Below are 21,855 nucleotides of genomic sequence, written 5' to 3' on the forward strand. Positions count from 1 at the left end.
GCCATTGCCATCAGACCAAAACTGTAGAAGGAGTAGCATTTTAAAGGAATTTCACAGACATTTCTATTTTCAGTAACACTGTTCATCGAAATCAAAAACCGATGCACTATTCTATGTATCTGAGTGTAGTCTACTTGTGTGCAAAGTTATAGTGAAATCAGACCAAAACTGTAGAAGGAGTAGCATTTTAAAGGAATTTCACAGAAAATTCTTTTTTTAGTAACCATGGCAACACCATTCCTCGAAATCAATAACCGATGCACTATTCTATGTATCTTAGTGTAGTCTACTTGTGTGCCAAGTTATATTGAAATCAGATCAAAACTGTAGGAGGAAAAGCATTTTAAAGGAATTTCACAGAAAATTCTATTTTTAGTAACCATGCCAACACCGTTCATCGAAATCAAAAACCGATATACTATTCTATGTATCTTAGTGTGCCAAGTTAAATTAAAATCAAACCAAAACTGTTGGAGAAGTAGCGTTTTGAAAAATTGTTTACAGACAGACGGACGGCTAGATGGACGACGGACACCAATATCGCATAAGCTCTTCAGGTCTCTGACCAGTAGAGCTAAAAAATTACATTTTTTGGACTCCTTAAAAATCATTGGGCATTACTACTGTTGCCCAGTTTACAATACCACTGTTTTCACAATTCTTTAGTAGCAATGCCCAATAATTTTTAAGGAGTCAAAAAATTGTCAGTTTTTTATGTCCATTGTGTAAAGTATGACCCACTAATTCCATATCAGCAATCATTTCTTAAATCGGGTGAAAATATAGCTTTTTATGAATGTTTAAAAAATGCAGAATTCTTACAGAGTTATCCATCTCTCCGAGGAAAATGATTGGAAAGTGTACATCAGCAAATTAAAAGCAGATACTACAGGAATGCTAGATCAAAACAATTTTAGAAAATAACCTTGGTACCAGTTGGTTAATTTTACCTGAAATTTCATACTTTCGAGGCATAGAAGAAAATATGACACAGAATGTAAAATGCAAGAGTTGTCTTCCTTTGTTTTCTTTATTTATACAGAATAGCTTATGTCTCATTATTCGTATGCTGTGTTGTCGGTTAAAGTAATAAACTTATCAATAAAAATAAAAGTATGATTATAAATGAAGATTTATTTGACTTTCACTGTTTCCTTCACCAAAGTAAGTCAATCTTGAAATTTATTCTTGTTCACTTTGAGATGAACCCTACTTTCGTTTTCGCACACGAAATAGCCTTTGAACAAAATTTCATGATTAAAATGCTTCAGCATAGTTCAAAAACAAGAATATAACATTGTATCACCTTGTCAATGAAGAAAAAAAGACTGCCAGAGGTTCAATTCACATTGTTTACATTTTTTTCTACACACGTGTTGGCTGCCATACTCGATATGAACGATCCAAATTTTCTCCAGTCGCCCTTAGAAAAATTCGTATGGCAAACAAGAACGGTTGAATACTTGCCTGCATGTGATATGCATTTGTAGTGGTATAACAGAGGGAGCTACTTGTGCATGTTTTGACATATTACTTGTCCGTACATGAAAATTAGAGAATTTTTAATTTTTCAATCTATTTTTAAAACGACTAATTGTGCCATATTTCAAACATTCAGGGTTGGCAATACTAACTTCACAGAAAGGTCATCAAAACATTTGAAAACAAGAGGAAAAGTAGTTTATCAAGCCGTACTTTTCAAGCTCTTTCCGATACGGAATCAAAACGAGGCTGAGTGAATCTGGAAAGTTATCTCCCCCTTGCTTGGGCATTGCTTCTAAAGTCTTTAGTTCTGTTTAGTGTGCAGTGTAGAGAAGGTTCCTTTAACTGTAGCGTTGTCCAGTTTACAATTACCATTGTATCAGAACTCTTTAGTGTGCGGTGTAGGGAGGGTTCCTTAAACTGTGGCGTTGTCTAGTTTACAATACCACTGTATCAGAACTCTTTAGTGTACAGTGTAGAGAGGGTTCCTTAAACTGTGGCATTGTCCAGTTTACTATACCAATGTATCAGAACTCTTTAGTGTGCGGTGTAGAGAGGGTTCCTTAACTGTGGCGTTGTCCAGTTTACAATAGGCTTAACAAAAAATATATGTTTGTTTCCTGTAACATTCCCAAAAAATTAAAGGTCGGTAGGTCGGAATTTTTTTTTTCTTTTGCTTATGAATGGTCCAACATCCCCAGACTGAATATACTAGGTGTCATATTTACAGTGGACACTAAACATGGCATCCAAAATGGCTGCCAAGCGGCAGAAAACGAACTTCAGAAAATAATGATTACTCTTAATAACTAGGGTAAATATAAACTAGGTTGAGATATCTTATGTCTCAATTTAAGCTACAAGCTAATTTTCTTTTTTTTAATAAATGGAATCAGCTGATTGATCAAATGAAGTTTTGCCATTTGTCAGAAAAAAAAATCCACCCGGGGGTAATTTGAATGGGTCGGTCGGGTTACAGAATGTACAGGAAACAAACTTTTTTTTAGGCCATACCAATGTATCAGAACTCTTTAGTGTGTGGTGTAGAGAGGGTTCCTTAACTGTGGCGTTGTTAAATAGAATTAGAACTCTTTAGTGTACAGTGTAGAGAGGGTTCCTTAAACTGTGGCGTTGTTCAATAGAATCAGAACTTTTTAGTGTACAGTGTAGATAGGGTTCCTTAAGGTAGGTCGCGGGTTTGCTGCATAAAAATTCTTACGAGAAAACATATCCTGAAAATTTGATAAAATGTTCCTTAGAATTTAAAGCGTATCATCTGCAAGTTTTATTAAATTTGCCTAAGTAATTTTAATGTTATAGTACTGTAAACGCGGTATAGTTTTTAATCCTGTTTGACGCTTTTGCCATTGAAATATATGGGAAAATGACGTTTTTAAGCCAATTTTGTGAAAATAGTTTCTTTTAAAAAGGTTGGATAACTTTTTAAAGTCGTAGACGAATTATTCAGGAATTTCAGAAAGTCAAGAAGAGGTAAAATCAAAACCATTAATATAAAAAAATCAATATGTCTTCTCGCTAGATTTCTTGCTAAATAATTTCCAAGCTTTCGTTTAAAATGCTAGAATTTGGCGTTAATGGCATTATTAATATCTACAACGTCATTTGTTGAACGTAGTTACGTTTACAGTACGAGTATTGATATATTGACCTATGGAATATGCAAGAATTAAAAGGTGATATCGATACAAAGTTTAATTTTATTCATCATTTAATTTATTGCGGAGACATATTAGGATGACCAGCAACTAATTTTCACTAGTATTGTGAAATTCATATTTTGATCACAAAGTCAGAATGAACGGTATAAATAATCCTCGTGCAGCGACATTAAGATGTTCACCGCGAGTGAAAAAATATTAGTACCTGTATTTTTGGGAAATGCATGGTCAATAGGATTTCAGGCATAAAACAAAAATTTTATTACTTTATTTGAACAAGAGGCCCATGGGCCACATCGTTCACCTTAGCACTAAGGGTAGGAAAAAGTAGAAAATGGCTTTTTATTGTAAAGTTTAAATCCAAAAGTAGTCCCATGGCCAATCATCGATTTGCTATTTTTTAGAAAATGATTTTTAAAGAATTTTCCTATATATTTCTATTTAAAACTTTGGTCGGCCATTTTGGCCCCACCCTACCCCCGGGGGTCATGATTTGAACAAACTTGAATCTACACTACCTGAACATGCTTCCATATAAATATGATGAATTATGGCTATGTCATTCTTGAGAAGAAAATTTTTTTTTTAGAATTTTCCAATATATTTCTATGTAATACTTTGGTAGGCCATTTTGGCCCCGCCTTACCCCCGGGGGTCATGATTTGAACAAACTTGAATCTACACTACCTGAACATGCTTCAATATAAATATGAAGAATTATGGCTTTGTCATTCTTGAGAAGTAGATTTTTAAAGAATTTTCCTATATATTTCTATGTAAAACTTTGGTCGGCCATTTTGGCCCCGCCCTACCCCGGGGGGTCATGATTTGAACAAACTTGAATCTACACTACCTAAACATGCTTCCATATAAATATGATGAATTATGGCTTTGTCATTCTTGAGAAGAAGATTTTTAAAGAATTTTCCTATATATTTCTATGTCAAACTTTGGTCGGCCATTTTGTCCCCGCCCTACCCCCGGGGGTCATGATTTGAACAAACTTGAATCTACGAGGGGTTATCAAAAAGTTCGTGGACTGAGGCTATAAAATTAGTACTATGTAGTCTGTGCTTTCAAAATTTATATGAAACATTAAACAACAAAAAATAAAGAAATGTTGAAAATTTTAGCTTTATTCCTTTATTTTTTGCTACATTATTATAGAATAAAAACTACATTATATGATTACCCGGCGCTGTCGTCGTTTATTTTCATGACGTCCGATAACGTAATTTTTTGTTTTCAATGTGCAATTCTTCTACCTCATACACTTTTTTGATCAGATTCCCTGGAACTGAGTAAGGACTTTAACCCACCTTGTTTATATGACAATGTCATGAACAGTGGCCTTTAATGAATGTAATATTCCAAATGGATTAATACACTGGGAGAGATCCGCGCTTGATTGTGTCTGCATATTTTGCTTTTGGGAGTTCAATATCTACAACAAATGATCAACGTAATTTTTTGACGTGATTGATTTTTCACACCTTGACTGCAAATCGACTTTAACTGCAAATCCCTTTTCTCTCTGAAACTTTTTTAACATTAAAAGACAAGTACTCTGGATGCATATTATTTCTCTGTAGCCAGTTTCAACATATTTTAAGTCTTTATCAGTTTTTTCAGGGGCAGAACTTTATAGAATATTGGAAACGGAAACCCCTCCCCCCTTTTGACGTCATTTTCAAGGTCAAATTTGTTTGGAAATTCCGTGTAAAATTTACGATAAAAATTCATATAACTTCTAGAATGAAGTGAAAATTTCACATTTTATGGAACAATTGTGCCCTGACACATACCTGAATTAACAGGATTTTTGGATGTCAATTGATCATATCAAAAGAGTTTTTCTCGGTTACACATACGTCGCAAAAACGTCGTTTTCGAGGTTGCGCCGTCTGGACATACCATTGCTTACAAAAACTTTACTTATTTATTGAAAAATAACATTTATGATTTATGGTTTATTCTTTAAATAGAAAAGATGATGCTAACTAGATATGGTAAAATTCATTGATGTGCCTAAAGCGGTTTTAATTTTATGACGCTAGTCCACGAACTTTTTGATAACCCCTCGTACACTACCTGAACATGCTTCCATATAAATATGATGAATTATGGCTTTGTCATTCTTGAGAAGAAGATTTTTAAAGAATTTTCCTATACATTTCTATGTAAAACTTTGGTCAGCCATTTTGGCCCCGCCCTACCCCGGGGGGTTATGATTTGAACAAACTTGAATCTACACTACCTGAGCATGCTTCCATATAAATATGATGAATTATGGCTTTGTCATTCTTGAGAAGAAGATTTTTAAAGAATTTTCCTATATATTTCTATGTAAAATTTTGGTCGGCCATTTTGGCCCCGCCCTACCCCCAGGGGTCATGATTTGAACAAACTTAAATCTCCACTACCTGAGGATGTTTCCCCATAAGTTTCATCTTTCCTGGCACAGTGGTTCTTGAGAAGAAGACTTTTAAAACATACCACCCAATTTTCACTAATTCTCAATTATCTCCCCTTGAATGAGGGCTTGGCCCTTCAATTGAACAAATTTGAATCCCCTTCACCCAAGGATGCTTTGTGGCAAGTTTGGTTGAAATTGGCCCAGCGGTTCTTGAGAAGTCGAAAATGTGAAAAGTTTACAGACAGACAGACGGACGGACAGACGCACTACAGACAGAATGTGATCAGAGCCTTCGGCTCAGGTGAGCCAAAAAGCGATGTCGGTCGTCCGATCAAATAATTATGTTTTAATACGGTTGAAACGACAAAATAATTGTTCAAACAACTCAAGAGTTATTAGAATATATATATTTACTTTATTGATTTGAGATAGGTACATACAATTTTTCAACGCGGTGCGTACAAAATCGAAGACACTACAAGGAATTGAAAACACATGTTATTTGATGAAAATGGAAATTTCTATTCATGATTTTGACAAATTGTTATAAATCTAGTGCAACATCGGACTGGACTGTGCAGCCTGTGTACATACGAATTGTTTATATTGATGACGCCCGTAAATCATTGTATATTGTTTTGAATTTTAAAAATTAAATAAATTATAATCTATAATTGAAGATTACTGCTAACACTGCGTGTGTCCATGAACACTATATATATTTTAGAATAACAATAATTAAAAGTTTAAAGTTTAACATTTACAATTTATCTTACTGTGCCTATATTTCACTGTGTTTCAAAGAAAAGAAGACAAGATGTGTTTGTGAAACACTGATGCCGCCGTATGGTAACATAGCGTATGGTAACATACCTTATAACATATGGTAACTTTTCCTATAATTATGCAAATTTAATAAATTGGTATCTAAAGTAGGATATTCTCACTGGAAATATACAATTGTGAAATATGAAAGTAGGCCAAGGTTAAAGTTTTTTCATAAGTAAGAAAATCTCCAATGTCAAAGTAATCGGTATCTAATGAAAAGGCTTGCCACAAAGAATACATAATAATGTAAAGTATGGAAGCCTTAACCCTAACCTTTCAAAAGTTATGACCAAGGTTACAATATTGAAAAGTAGGTCAAACTCCAAGATCAAGGTCAAAGGGTCTACTTTGGCGGTACCCAAAGAAGTCTTAATTTGCCACAAGAATTAAATACGTAAAGTATGAATACACTGGCCCTAACCCTTTAAAGGTACTTGGACACAGATTTGAAGTTAATATTTTCTGTATAATACCACGAATTCTATATTTCAAAAGCATTTCACACAAAAGTTAATTGAAAAAATCTTTTTTCATTTAAAAGTTATCAAATCTTCAATTTTTTTTGGTGAGTTTGAAGGACACATCCTTGCACTTTCACAAATTTTAACTTTATTCATAATCCTTAGGAAAAGTGGCAGTCTTTTTGAGTATTAATGAGAAATATTAAGACTTTCATCCGGAAAAATATTTTTTTTTTCAGAGTAGAAATGTTAAAAAGCAAAATTCCTTCACAAGTACCGTCATTCCGAACTAAGTCTTGTTTGCAAATCGATCATACTCGTGTTATGTACACAGTTTTTGTAAACAGGGCAGGAGCTCTGTTATTGTTTACGATTGACCGTGTGCGTTCAATCGTCAAAGTCGTCTTACCACAACTGCACGGACTGAGAATATATTGTGTGTTTGTTTTGCTTTCGAACATGTTTATTCTGATTTTTCTGGATTATAGTATTAATATTTTTCATTTATACACAACAAGATTGCCACTTTTCCTAAGTATTAAGAATAAACTTAAAATTTGTGAAAGTACAAGGATGTGTCAATCAAACCCGCCAAAAATTTAAAGTTTTACTAACTTTTAAATGAAATAAGATTTTTAATTAATTTTTGTGTGAAATGCTATTAAAATATATAAGTTGTAATATTATACAGAAAAAATACCTCCAAATCTGTGTCCAAGTACCGTCAAAAGTTATGGTCAAGGTTTGCTTTTTAAAAGTAGGTCAAACTCCAAGGTCAAAGGGTCAAAGTTCTTGGTATCAAATGAAAGGTTTCCTCACAACGATTACATTTTAAGATATAAAACAGATCACAAACGCATCGTTAGTATGCAGCAGGAAATCTCCAAGGTCAAAAGGTGAAAGTTGCTGGTATCCAAAGAAAGGTCTTTTTACAAAAAATATACATGTCAAGTAAAAATGTCCTGGTATATACTGTTCTTAAGATATGGCCAAAGTAAACGTTTGCAATATTTGTGTAAAAAGTTGGTCAAAGTCCAAGGTCAAAATTGGTGGTACCCAAAGAAAGATCTTGTCACAAGAAATATACATGTGAAATATGAAAGTCATAGTTCCACTAAATCAAAAGTTATGGGCAAGGGCTAACCCTAACCTATGCGCATTACTATCGCATAAGCTCTTCTGGTCTCTGACCAATAGAGCTGAAAACCACCACACAATTGCATAATTATATCCTCCAACTCTGTTGCAGGGGAATAACTAACATGTTTAAAGCTGAACACAATCGTTAAGGAATGTGTCCGCCATATTCGATTGGCCTTTTGCTATATCTGAGGATCCCTATATAAAGTGGCTGACTAAGTTACTGTTAAGTAGCAAGTAGCCACAGGTGCAGATGGGCGCATGCTATACAGTTTTCCGTAGTGAAAAAAAACCCATAATGCAGGAAAGTAAGATGCCAAAGAAACTTACAATAATGGCTTTTGCCTATTTACGAGTCGTGGTTAGCTTTACTCAGAGTTTTGTAAATTATATGGTTATCAAACTCGTCTGACATTGTTATCAAATATAACCTAATCATTGGGTGTAATGATATGTCTCATCTACTGTATAAAGACCTAGGGATAATGACGGCGAGTTTGACCGGTCAACAGGGGATGATTACCCCTCCTAGGTACCTGGTTCCGAGGGTCTCAGTGTTACAGGCTGTTCTCAGATTTATGTTGTTTGTAGGTTATTTTTGCGATCATTATTAGTTTCCAAAGTCCAAACAAGGGTGTATAGGGGTATTTATCCCCCAAGTTTTATTCCATACACCCTTAGGCCGAAAGGTTTATGGAATGTTACAACCCTGGGTAAATCAATGTACACCTTTGATTGAATCTGGATAACGAGTTTATTTCCTATGTACTACCCATAATTTTTTTTTTGGAATCATCAGTCTAATCAACTGTGTCTCAATCTAATGATAAGATAACTATGTACTACAATGAATCATGACGTCATGTTTTTTTTTGGGTAAAATCATGGAAAAGTATGTATTGTGACGTCATGTTTTATTTACCCTCGGCTCAAATCGGGTGCACAATAGCCTGGTTCCCTGACCCTGTTATGCTTCATATACTCCGCGTCAATGGATTCAGGGCGATTTTTTTCTAAGCTATTGATGTAATGTGTCATTGTTACGTCGATATTTATTATATAGTTAACAGCACAATAATCTATGATTTAGCGCGCATTGTTCTGACCAATCCAAGGAAAGCATAGAATGTAATCCTGCTGGCTCTCCTGTCTTGGCAAGGATGAGACAGGAGACCAGGTTAGGTGCACGGAAATTTACACCCAACTCTAACCAATCAAAGCTTGTGTATGCAAAAAAAAATGGTGTAAAATGACAATTTCAATATTTAAAAATAAAAAAGAAAAAAACAATATATAAATAAAAGGACAATGTTTTCTCATAGAAATAGGTCGTAAAATTAAGTTGGAATCAATTTTTTTTGTAAAACCCCTATACAGAAGGCTGTCCCCAGGGCACAAATATTGGCATGGTGCCAAGAAATGGCAATGGTTCATTTTTTGTTAATATTCAGGGATAAATTTCTTAGAAAGTAACGCTTCTTTTTTCAGAATTTTGTGCATTTAAGAATCTCTATGATATTATCTAAACAATATGTAAAATCCACCTTTGGACTCTCAAGGACAGAAAAGTTATATCGTAATGAAATTACCTCAAATTCAAATGAGGGAAAAATTCATGATTTTATAAGTTTTACTTTAAACAGTAATTTTAATGAATTTCGTGTAAAATATTTACAAATATAAAGAATGAAAATTATTTTTAATTTTATAAAAGCTATAAATATATTTTTTCCTGCTTTTCCTGTGTAAAAAACGTTTTTTACTTTTTATTTAGATTTTGTTAGAATTATCTCCCCTGTTGCGCTCTTCTGTAGAAAAGGTAGATAATGATTATGTTTACGAAGTATATAAACAGATGTCTGTCATCTAATCGTTTTAGGCACAAATTATCTGTGATTTGAAGAAAATTGTCCCTCCTGTGAAAGTAATTTGTTACGTATATACTAGTGGCCTCTGTATAAAATGCATAAAAATCATGAAAACCATCGGGATCGATGTACGCGGTTCCTTAACCACGTGTAAACATTGTTGCATCCTGAGACGTTTTGTTTGTTGTTACCGTTTTGTACGTCCTCAGAAAAAGATTCAGGTGCGTGAATTGTTAACGAGTCTTCATATTCTGGCTCTGATTTTGATGAATATGATTCTGACAGCGAACATTCATTTGGTAGCAAGTCGGATGTAGTGATGATGATACCGAATCAACAATGTTTGAATTTGAAAAAGAAACAGGTAGGTGGATCTTGGTTTATAATACTATGTACCTTATAAAAAGGCTTATTGATATATAAAAAATAAATGAATAAATAATTTTGATGGGGACTTGATTAGGGAGAAGAGAAGATTTTTTACAAGACACTATCAGGCCTGGTACAATCACTAGATATAGTTTGATTTACCTACTTAGTTCAGCTGTAGTAGCTTTATTCACCTACCTGAAGTAGCTTTATTTAGCTACCAAAGTAATTTATTTCTATCAAAACTACCTATGTAGCTAAATCTAGTGATTGTACTGGACCTGAATATATACCTAGCAAACCTGTCAAGAGAAATTTTTCAAGGTTGGTACTTGTACATGTAGCAATAAAAATATCTGTATTAATTCAACAATATTGCAAAATATTCACATCTGCAGAATTAATGAATAGCACAAGTAGCCTTTGTGGGGTGATGAAGAGGGAATGAAAAGTTGAATGGGTCCAGGGTTTTCAAAGACTGTTTACTAATAGGGTACATTAAGAATTGGATAGGTGGGTCTTCACTGTCAATTAAATCACCATTATTGCCTCATATGTGGGCTGCATGATTATAAAGAATCTCATTAAACAAATTTTTTTCCAGATATTTATGAAATGTTTTGAAGATGGCTACAGTAATGATTTTAGGTTTCCATATATGATTAAAGGAAAAAGAGTTGTGAAATACTTGTGCAGACTTTTCAAATTAAAGGTCACCATGTGTTCCTTGACAGGTTTGTGTTTAAAACATAACTAATATTATAAATAAAACATAACTAATATTATAAATATAAGTCTGGGAAATTATACTTTGTAAAGAATATTTCCTTTTATATTTATATTTCTTGTGCAATTTCAGATTATTCAAATTCATTTCCCTGGTTAGGGGTGGGCTTTACAATGGGATTTTCAGCTGTGGAGCTATAGAATTACTACATAGGGTTTCCAATGTAGTTTTGTGAACAGGATCCAGAAATAAGAAGAGGTGAGACAATGCAGATGCAGCATTAGCATTACCATTTACTTACCGCTGCTGAGAAAATGGTAAGGATATGTTATATTGTAACAGAGACAATTTCATGCCTCTGCTGGGGATCGAACCCGGGACATCTGGCTTGCCAGTCCAGTGCTCTACCGATTGATCTAAAGGGTTAACCCACTAGCCCAAGCTAGTAGGATGCCGTTTATCTAACACTTATCTAATATTAATTATACCTCTACTGTAATTACTCTGTATAAATTAATACCTTAAAACTCTCTATTTCCCAGAGAAGTGACTATTACCCTCATCTGAAGACTACTCCCTGGAAAATCAGAGCTACTCCCTCATGAATATTTATTAGTAATTTTAACCAATCAATGTGTTCAGTGGGTGGAGCGTTCAAGGAATCTCGAGTCTGTGACATCATGTTATTAGCAATGTAGCTATGACGTCAAAACATTTCGATGTGCGATGTCAAAATCATACTTGAATTCTAGCAACATGAAAACAACGATAATTTTTCAAAATGTCAGTGAAAATACTTTTTAAAAATAATTTAATTTTTTAAGGATACGATACTTCACTTATCATGCAATGTGTTAAACCGCATGCATTTGTAATTATGCATCTACAGTTTTTTTTTTTAAATGTCAGAATATCTGGTTAAAAAAATTTTAAATCGCCTATCATTGTTTCAGTATAATTAAAAGTTATGGAATGGGAACTCGGGTAATAGCAAATTTATAATTCCCCTTGGCAGAAAACTATTTCCTCCAGGAAATAGTTTCCTCCCTCGGGGAGTCATAGATTTGCTATTTCCCTTATACCCATTTCATATCTGTATACTATAGTACATGGATAGGAATTGCCTTGTCTGTCTGTTGATTTGCCACATGCATTTTTCCCTACTCTGTTACTTTATTTCAAGGATATATGAAGCTCTTGTTTTCTTCAAAGATAGCCAGAAGAATTTGTGAAAAATCTTACCCAAGTCATTTGATGACATTTTCTTCAATTGATAAATATAAATGTAGCATTATCATAAACATGACATTTATTTAAAAACTCTTAGAATATGTCTAGTATGGTTTATTTCAATTTTATTTGAAAACTGTCCTTTTTCACAGGTACATGCTTTGAGTACTACTTTTGTGTATTTGGAGACAGTCCAGTTCTTCTTTAAACCAGAATTGGAAATTTCAGTGTTTGTTAAATTTTCTCCAGAAGTTATTGGATGCTACATAGGAAAAAAATGGGGTCATACTGAATAGAATCGTTTGGACACACCTTATAGATTTTGAAAGCTTGAGACCTCAAGATCAACCCAAATGGTGTATCAAACATGAAGAAAAAAGACAATTTATGATTGAAGAAGCTTGCGTAGTAGCCAAATTTCAGGGTATTTCATGTATGTTAACTTATACTATTTTATCGGTACATGTACTTAAACATTGTTTATATCAGGTTTCACTTGCAGGAATACACAAAAATTCAGAGTAAATTTTAAGTGTTTGTTATGTTAGAAAAAATCAAAGGTCAACAGTGCTATAGTTTTACCAAATATAACACTATTATAAAGACTAATTTCCTGTATACAGGTAAAGCAAATAATTCAGAAATGATTTGGAGAAACTGTGATTTTTTTCTTTTAAATCTTACCTTTATTTAGAACCATGATGTATACTTAAACAAGTAGATTTTTTTTCAAGCATACAAAATTTCAATGTCATTTTAAAATTGGAAGTGAATATAAAATATCAGGAAGCAGTCAATTTTAAGTAAATAATTATTGTTGTATGTACTTAGTTCTTGAGTTATATTAATATTTTAATCTGCAATGAAATTAAAATTTATAAATGTTCTAATTTGTTGATTTTTTAAACTTGGTGTTCATTCATTTTGAGTTTGTTGCCATGACAATATGCCTGTCAAGAAAATGGCTCTGATATTCCTTTTTGTTCAGTTTGACCCTTGACCTTTGACATTGTGACCTCAAAATCTAAAGGGGTCCTCTATTTTTCAAGAAACCAGTGTACTAAATTTGATGTCTGTCAAGCAATGAGTCCTCAAGATTTTGAATGATTATCTACATACTGGTATATCAAGAATTATAACCTTTGACCTTGTGAAGTCCAAATTAAAAGGGGCCATCTACTTACTTAGTAGGTGTACTATTTTTATTATCTATCAAGCAAATGTTTTTTTTTTTTTAAGATAAGAGCGAACACACTTGGTCTACTGATTGACAAATAGGTACTAAGCAGTATGTGAATATCACCCTGCTCAAAGGAAATGTAACATAATACAATTCTGCCCCCCCCCCAAATTAGCCCCATTTAACCCCCTAAGAAATAATTATTGATTGAAAACAAAAATGAACAATATACTGGTATTTTTTAATAGTAAAATTTAAATTTTTGAAAATATTTAAATCAGCATAACTTCTTGCTGAAGTTCAGGGATAAGAAAATTTGAAAATTTACAAAAAATGTCAAACTTTAAGTAAAAAATACAGCACAATATTTGAGAGTCCAAAGACAGATTTTTTATATAATGTAGACAGACATGTTGTCTAATAATTGGTATGAGATTGAGTTGATTCTAAGCGTTACTTTCTGAGTTGTGGGTTTTTGAAAAATGAATATTTTCACCAGTTTTCAAAAATCTGGAAATATGCCAGATTTGTGACCTTTTTGCACTTAAACGAGGGCACAGTTTGTGATTCTGAAAATTTTTCTGAAACAAGTGTGTCTTGTTGCTTTCAGCCATATTTGGATATTTTATATCATTATCAAGTAAAATGCCGAATTTTTAAATTCAAAATCCTATAAAATTCCTGTTTTCACCCTGCGTAAGGACCAAGAATTCTATTTTAGTAACAATGTCGATTTACCCCCTTAAGTGAGACCACACTGAAAAAAAATTTGTGGCAAAATATTTCATATTATAGAAGAAATTTACATACAAAACATGAAGTTGATCTGAGAACCTTGCTCCCATAACCTCTTGCATGGTTTTCTCGTAGACATGCTCATAAAACAAACTGAAGTCTCTTGATATTAACCTACACAGTGCTGTCCTCTTCATATAAAACAAACTAAAGTCTGCAACCTCATATGAACTTTTTATATCAAAATATGACCTACATACATTCAAACGACTTAACACTCAACTTCATTTTTTTTTATAATTCATACACATATACACATAAACAATTAAACCAATCTACATTAATTGCTATCACAAATCATAAGTCATCTGTTCATAGAGATAAACAAGCATTCGTAATCACAAACACTGATGATAGAAACAAATGATATCAAATTTAAAGCATTCTCTTCAAAACCTATAACACTGAATGTAACACTTTATTGAATTCTCTCTCTGCCACTCATATCCCAACAGATTACAGCATGAACATTATTTGTATGCAATGATTATAAAAGGATTTAATAATGCCAAAATATTTAAAAAATTGATAAAAACCCTGCTTATGCGGTTTCAAAGGGTTCTAGAGATCAAGGGTACATAATTTATGAATAAGTAGTTGGGATTTAAACATATTTCTTTGACATATTGCAAGTCTTTTTAATTCCATAATGCTAAAATTTCACAATTTCTCAAAAAACTACCAATAGCAATGGTTTTAATTTCACGCTGTAAGAAAAATTAATCTGAATTTTGTATAGGATTTAGATGTTTCTAAATCCAATAATAGCATTCACAATAAGTTTAATTTCGTGAAAAAAAAATAAATTGCAAACACCATGTAATTAAAACCTATCGTGATTATTTGTCAATCTACAGTATCCATGGTGTTTGAGATATCGGTGTTTCGAAATACCTACGTACAGGTAAACTCGTTTAGAACGAACACGGATATTGCGAATGTACAGATACATATAGTGAAGTTATCTTAGATAAACTATAAAGATTTCATGAATTTCTTATACAGTTATAATGAATTATTGATATAGCAAAGAAATTTCATAGGTCGCAGTGACCTTATTATAACCGACTTTAACTGTACAACTGCATTTCAAATTTGTATTAAAAAGAATTTTTTTTATAATCAGCTACAATGTCTTCAACAAGAACTCTAACAACTTGTCTGTACAGTTCACCATTGTCTTACTATAAGGAATTAACTGTCTCCTTAACTCTAACAACTTGTCTGTACAGTTCACCAATGTCCTACTCTCAGGAATTAACTGTCTCCTTAACTCTAACAACTTGTCTGTACAGTTCACCACTGGCCTACTGTCATGAATTAACTGTCTCCTTAACTCTAACAACTTGTCTGTACAGTTCACCACTGGCCTACTGTCAGGAATTAACTGTCTCCTTAACTCTAACAACTTGTCTGTACAGTTCACAAATGTCCTACTATCAGGAATTAACTGTCTCCTTAACTCTAAAAACTTGTCTGTACAGTTCACCACTGGCCTACACTCATGAATTAACTGTCTCCTTAACTCTAACAACTTGTCTGTACATTTCATCACTGGCCTACAGTCAGGAATTAACTGTCTCCTTAACTGTAACAACTTGTCTGTACATTTCATCACTGGCCTACAGTCATGAATTAACTGTCTCCTTAACTCTAATAACTTGTCTGTACAGTTCACTCCTGGCCTACTGTCATGAATTAACTGTCTCCCTAACTCTAACAACTTGTCTGTACAGTTCACCATTGTCTTACTGTCAGGAATTAACTGTCTCCTTAACTCTAACAACTTGTCTGTACAGTTCACCACTGGCCTACTATCAGGAATTAACTCTCCTTAACTCTAACAACTTGTCTGTACAGTTCACCATTGTCCTATTGTCAGGAATTAACTGTCTCCTTAACTCTAACAACTTGTCTGTACAGTTCACCACTGGCCTACTATCAGGAATTAACTGTCTCCTTAACTCTAACAACTTGTCTGTACAGTTCACCACTGGCCTACTATCAGGAATTAACTCTCCTTAACTCTAACAACTTGTCTGTACAGTTCACCATTGTCCCACTCTCAGGAATTAACTGTGTCCTTAATTGTAACAACTTGTCTGTACAGTTCACCATCGTCCTACTATCAGGAATTAACTGTCTCCTTAACTCTAACAACTTGTCTGTACAGTTCACCACTGGCCTACTATCAGGAATTAACTGTCTCCTTAACTGTAACAACTTGTCTGTACAGTTCACCACTGGCCTACTATCAGGAATTAACTGTCTCCTTAACTCTAACAACTTGTCTGTAGAGTTCACCATTGTCCTACTATCAGGAATTAACTGTCTCCTTAACTCTAACAACTTGTCTGTACAGTTCACCACTGGCCTACTATCAGGAATTAACTGTCTCCTTAACTGTAACAACTTGTCTGTACAGTTCACCATTGTCCTACTATCAGGAATTAACTGTCTCCTTAACTCTAACAACTTGTCTGTACAGTTCATCACTGGCCTACAGTCAGGAATTAACTGTGTCCTTAACTGTAACAACTTGTCTGTACAGTTCACCACTAGCCTACACTCAGGAATTAACTGTCTCCTTAACTCTAACAACTTGTCTGTACAGTTCACCATTGGCCTACTGTCAGGAATTAATTGTCTCCTTAACTGTAACAACTTGTCTGTACAGTTCACCATTGTCCTAATATCAGGAATTGTCTCCTTAACTCTAACAACTTGTCTGTACAGTTCACCATTGTCCTATTGTCAGGAATTAACTGTCTCCTTAACTGTAACAACTTGTCTGTACATTTCATCACTGGCCTACAGTCAGGAATTAACTGTCTCCTTAACTCTAACAACTTGTCTGTACAGTTCACCATTGTCCTACTATCAGGAATTAACTGTCTCCTTAACTCTAACAACTTGTCTGTACAGTTCACCACTGGCCTACACTCATGAATTAACTGTCTCCTTAACTCTAACAACTTGTCTGTACAGTTCACCATTGTCCCACTCTCAGGAATTAATTGTCTTCCTAACTCTAACAACTTGTCTGTACAGTTCACCATTGTCCTAATATCAGGAATTAACTGTCTCCTTAATTCATACAACTTGTCTGTACAGTTCACCACTGGCCTACAGTCAGGAATTAACTGTGTCCTTAACTCTAACAACTTGTCTGTACAGTTCACCATCGTCCTACTATCAGGAATTAACTGTCTCCTTAACTCTAACAACTTGTCTGTACAGTTCACCACTGGCCTACACTCAGGAATTAACTGTCTCCTTAACTGTAACAACTTGTCTGTACAGTTCACCATTGTCATACTATCAGGAATTAACTGTCTCCTTAAATCTAACAACTTGTCTGTACAGTTCACCATTGGCCTACTATCAGGAATTAACTGTCTCCCTAACTCTAACAGCTTGTCTGTACAGTTCACCATTGTCCTGCTCTCAGGAATTAACTGTCTCCTTAACTCTAACAGCTTGTCTGTACAGTTCACCATTGTCCTGCTCTCAGGAATTAACTGTCTCCTTAACTCTAACAACTTGTCTGTACATTTCATCACTGGCCTACTGTCAGGAATTAACTGTCTCCTTAATTGTAACAACTTGTCTGTACAGTTCACCACTGGCCTACTATCAGGAATTAACTGTCTCCTTAACTCTAACAACTTGTCTGTACAGTTCACCACTGGCCTACTATCAGGAATTAACTGTCTCCTTAACTGTAACAACTTGTCTGTACAGTTCACCACTGGCCTACTATCAGGAATTAACTGTCTCTTTAACTCTAACAACTTGTCTGTACAGTTCACCACTGGCCTACTATCAGGAATTAACTGTCTCCTTAACTCTAACAACTTGTCTGTACAGTTCACCATTGTCATACTATCAGGAATTAACTGTCTCCTTAACTCAACATCTTAACGTCAAATTAATTAGGTTAACAATAACTATTACAATGATTTCTTACAACCAGAGAAACGTACTCTACTCACACGTTATAATGCAGACACTATATAAAGTAGTCTACTACATACTGTAATTGCAAACAAACTTTTTCGTGTGCGAGCATTTTTCGCTAGTTTTGCGGGAGAATCAACATCGCGATTAATTCTTGTTTATATTTTTATAGATGTTAACCTGAAATCATTTAAAACCTGACATTCAATAACATTGTATTTACAATCCAGTGTGCAAACTTTGTAATTTGCAAAAAAATAACCATGTTAAAACTGCATTCTTACAAATCCTAAATCATAGGTCATTAAAATAAAGTGTTTGATAGAGCTGTTATACTATAACACTTTCTAAAATAGACTACTGTGTGTTTTCAAGTAGCAACAAGAAGCTCATGGGCCATATCACTCACCTTAGCACTGTGACTAGGAAATTTGAATTGACACTATCTGAGGTTGAATCAATATAGATATGATTAATAATGGCTTTCATATTCTTGAGAAGAAGATTTTTAACGAATTTTCCTTTATATTTCTATATAAAACATTGATTGGCCATTGTGTCCCCACCATACCCCCAGGGGTAGTGTTTTGAGAAAAAAAAACTTGAATATACACTACCTGAGGATGCTTCCATATAAATAATGATCAATCAAGGCTATACTATTTTTGGGAAGATTAAAGAAAATTATTTTATATTTCTATGTATATATTTGATCGGCCATTTGGCCCCTCAGAACCCCTTTGGGTCATGATCTGAACACATTTGAATCTACACTACCTGAGGATGCTTCCATATAAATATGATTATTGTATCTCTATTGATAATACTAGAATTTGATTGGCTGATAAGTAAATTTTAAAACTCAATAATGACTCCAAAAGTTACTGTTTACAGCAATTATGACCTAGGAATCTTTGCACGTGGGATATAATGACCCGGTCATTATAATTAATGACCGCTTAGTAATGACCTCTTAATTAAAATTCCTTTTTAATTGAAGTTAATGCGTAAAATAATAATTATTCCAGGAAAAACCACACGTTTTTAATATTTTGCATGGTATGTTTTACATAACCATACAGAATACGGAAACAATTTTATCGTTAACGTTAACGGTTTACTCATTTCAAAATATCGTTACAATTTAGTTCAATGGAATGAAGAAGCGGCTTTATTAAGAGTTAAAATTTGTGTTACATTTTGACTGTGTAGAGGAAAAGTAATTGTTAATTATGACATTGTATATTTTCAACTATCAACTAAACTATCAACTAAATATTGTTTTAATCAGTAAATCATGATCCAAAAACCTACACGACCTGCAGACGCAATGTAAACAACGGAGGATACCAAATCCCGATCCCGATCAAAGAATGAATTGATAACGGTTCGATATTCATTCTTTACAATATATATCGGTATAATAAAAAAATTGATTACCCCTTTTGAGTTCAAGATGGTGAAATAAGGACTCTCGACCTGACCCTCGAACTGCCTACTCGATGACCTGCCCTGACCTCGGCCGCTACGCGGCCTCGGTGGACAGGTCACCTCGTGGGCCAGGTCTCGGGTCCTTATTTCACCATGTTGACCTCAAAAGGGGTAATCAATTGTATATTAAACATGGCTATGCTATTCTTGAGAAGAAAAGTTGTAAAGAATTTTCCTATAATTTTCTATGCTAATCTTTTATCGTCATTTTGCCCCCCCCCCCTACCCCAGGGGGTCATGATTTGAACAACCTTGATTCTACACACCCTGAGGATGTTTCCCCATCAGTTTTATCTTTCATGGCACAGTGAGTTTCTTAGAAGAAGATTTTTGAAACATGTCACCAAAATTTTGACTATTTCACAATTATCTCCCCTTGAATAATTATAAGGGTGTGGCCCTTCATTTGAACAAACTTGAATCCCTTTTACCAAAAGACACTTTCTGCCAAGTTTGGTTGAAATTGGACCAGTGGTTCTGAAGAACAAGTCAAAACATGAAAAGTTTACATACAGACGGCTAGAAAGACGGACGCCGGACAAATTGTGATCAGAAAAGCTCACTTGAGCTTTTAGCTTTTAGATAAAAACTAATAAAATAACAGAATGATGTTTACCATACTGATTTCTTGTTTCTGTTAACTTTTCTTCTTGTGTCTGTGTTCTGGGTAAAAAAAACCAAATAAATTATCATACATTACATCTATAGAGCATTTTAATACTTTATTTATCTGATTTTATTCCATCCTGACAAGAATGTGTCTACTTTTTGAAATAATAATTATGTGTTTTCAAATTTAATCTTGCTTTACCTTGATTAATTTAAATCGTTCTAAAAAACAATTAAATGTATTAAATACATTTACTCTATGGCTTTTTAACTGGTGAACTAGCTATTCCAAGTGAAGAAAATATGTAAACCTGCCAGGTGGTGATTCGTCTGGTTCTCTTAGCTCAACATATTCTGTGAAATCTGTAAAAACAAATTCAGAACATTACAAACGGTATACATGTATATAATGTGTATGAGCTTGTAAATCACAGTAGTTATTTAAGGAATCACTGTCTAGTTAGTATACTATGCCAGGGTTGAAGTCTCAAAATTTTGTGTAAATGAAAGTCATATGAGATAAATAGAACTCATTGAAATGGTGTATATTCGTTCGGAAAGCCTCGCAGATATATACACCATTTTAACTCGTTGGATAAAGCCAATATCAAATGACACAATACATGTATAGATATCCTCTATATATCAGGAAGCACTCATATATGTTTTATCTTCTATGGACTGTGTGACTCCTAAGGAGATAACAGGAAGTACAGACTCCTACTACCACCTCTGCAATGTTCTTTTTATTTTTGATTTTCTCTATACAATTTTCAAAATGTGATCATAGACTTGACAAAATAACCTTCTTTTCACTAACTATACATTTTCTGTTCTTAACCAAATGTGGACATCTAATGTTTCTATTTGAAAATTATAGACCTGATATGAATTTAACACTCTGCCTGTGACCTTGAACTTGATACAATGACCTTTGGTCAAAATTATTACAGACCTTCAGCTCTCAAATAATCTGTTGTTGAAGTTCCAACTTCAAATTGTTATCAATTATAGAGTAACAAAGAAAGAATGAACTTCCAAGAGAAAGTTTTGAAGCATAAACAAACTTGTTTTTTCAGTGACCTTGAACTTGCCAGATCACAACATACCCTCAGGGCACAAACAGTATTTGTTCCATTAAAAGCTTCCAATGAAGTTTTCTTTCAAAGTTATAGTCCGGACTTGATTTTATAGATTAACAACTAGTCAGACAAACAGTCAAGGTGATTCGTGTGTACCTGGCCCTCAAACAGACTGTGTTGGGGGTTTATCAGACTAATATAAAAATTAGTGCATGACTTAATCACATTAAGGCATAAAACCTGCACAATGTTGAGATCCTCTTCTCTCTCCATCATGGGGAATCTGTTAAGAATAATTAGGAATGACTTAAATAATGTGTTTTAAATCAAGTTCGAAGTTTATTTTCTAAGGCAGATAATAGACAGACAAACCTTCAAAGGATAAAACAACATTGAAAGAAAATTGGCATAACATCAGTTGAATGACCTGGGTGATTTTAAATTAATCAAGAAGCCCAAGGACCTTACAGGTCACGTGGATACTAGTATAATGGTAACAGACATGTAGTAACAGGTGGGGGGAACCCCCCACACACAC

General features: G+C 33.9%; 2 long non-coding RNA genes across 4 annotated transcripts; one reads left to right on the plus strand and one right to left on the minus strand.

The window, feature by feature from the left end:
- The first annotated feature begins 9,325 nt into the window (after positions 1-9,325).
- Positions 9,326-13,299, plus strand: LOC134255279 (uncharacterized). 3 transcript variants are annotated; one of them, XR_009989500.1, is made up of 4 exons: positions 9,326-10,238; positions 10,848-10,977; positions 11,103-11,287; positions 12,353-13,299. It is a non-coding gene; the product is annotated as an uncharacterized LOC134255279 (long non-coding RNA). The 3 variants fall into 3 exon arrangements; XR_009989501.1 differs by having other exon boundaries at positions 9,327-10,238; positions 10,892-10,977; XR_009989499.1 differs by lacking the exon at positions 10,848-10,977 and having other exon boundaries at positions 9,336-10,238.
- Positions 13,300-20,212: 6,913 nt separating this feature from the next.
- On the minus strand, positions 20,213-21,604 carry LOC134255282 (uncharacterized). The gene is made up of 3 exons (XR_009989502.1): positions 21,558-21,604; positions 20,547-20,598; positions 20,213-20,289 (listed from the first exon to the last, which is right to left on the minus strand). It is a non-coding gene; the product is annotated as an uncharacterized LOC134255282 (long non-coding RNA).
- Positions 21,605-21,855: the final 251 nt, after the last annotated feature.

The sequence above is a fragment of the Saccostrea cucullata genome, unplaced genomic scaffold (genome assembly GCF_032062105.1).
Source record: "Saccostrea cucullata isolate Sc308-1 unplaced genomic scaffold, CSIRO_AGI_Scuc_v1 ctg1728, whole genome shotgun sequence".
NCBI lineage: Eukaryota > Metazoa > Mollusca > Bivalvia > Ostreida > Ostreidae > Saccostrea > Saccostrea cuccullata.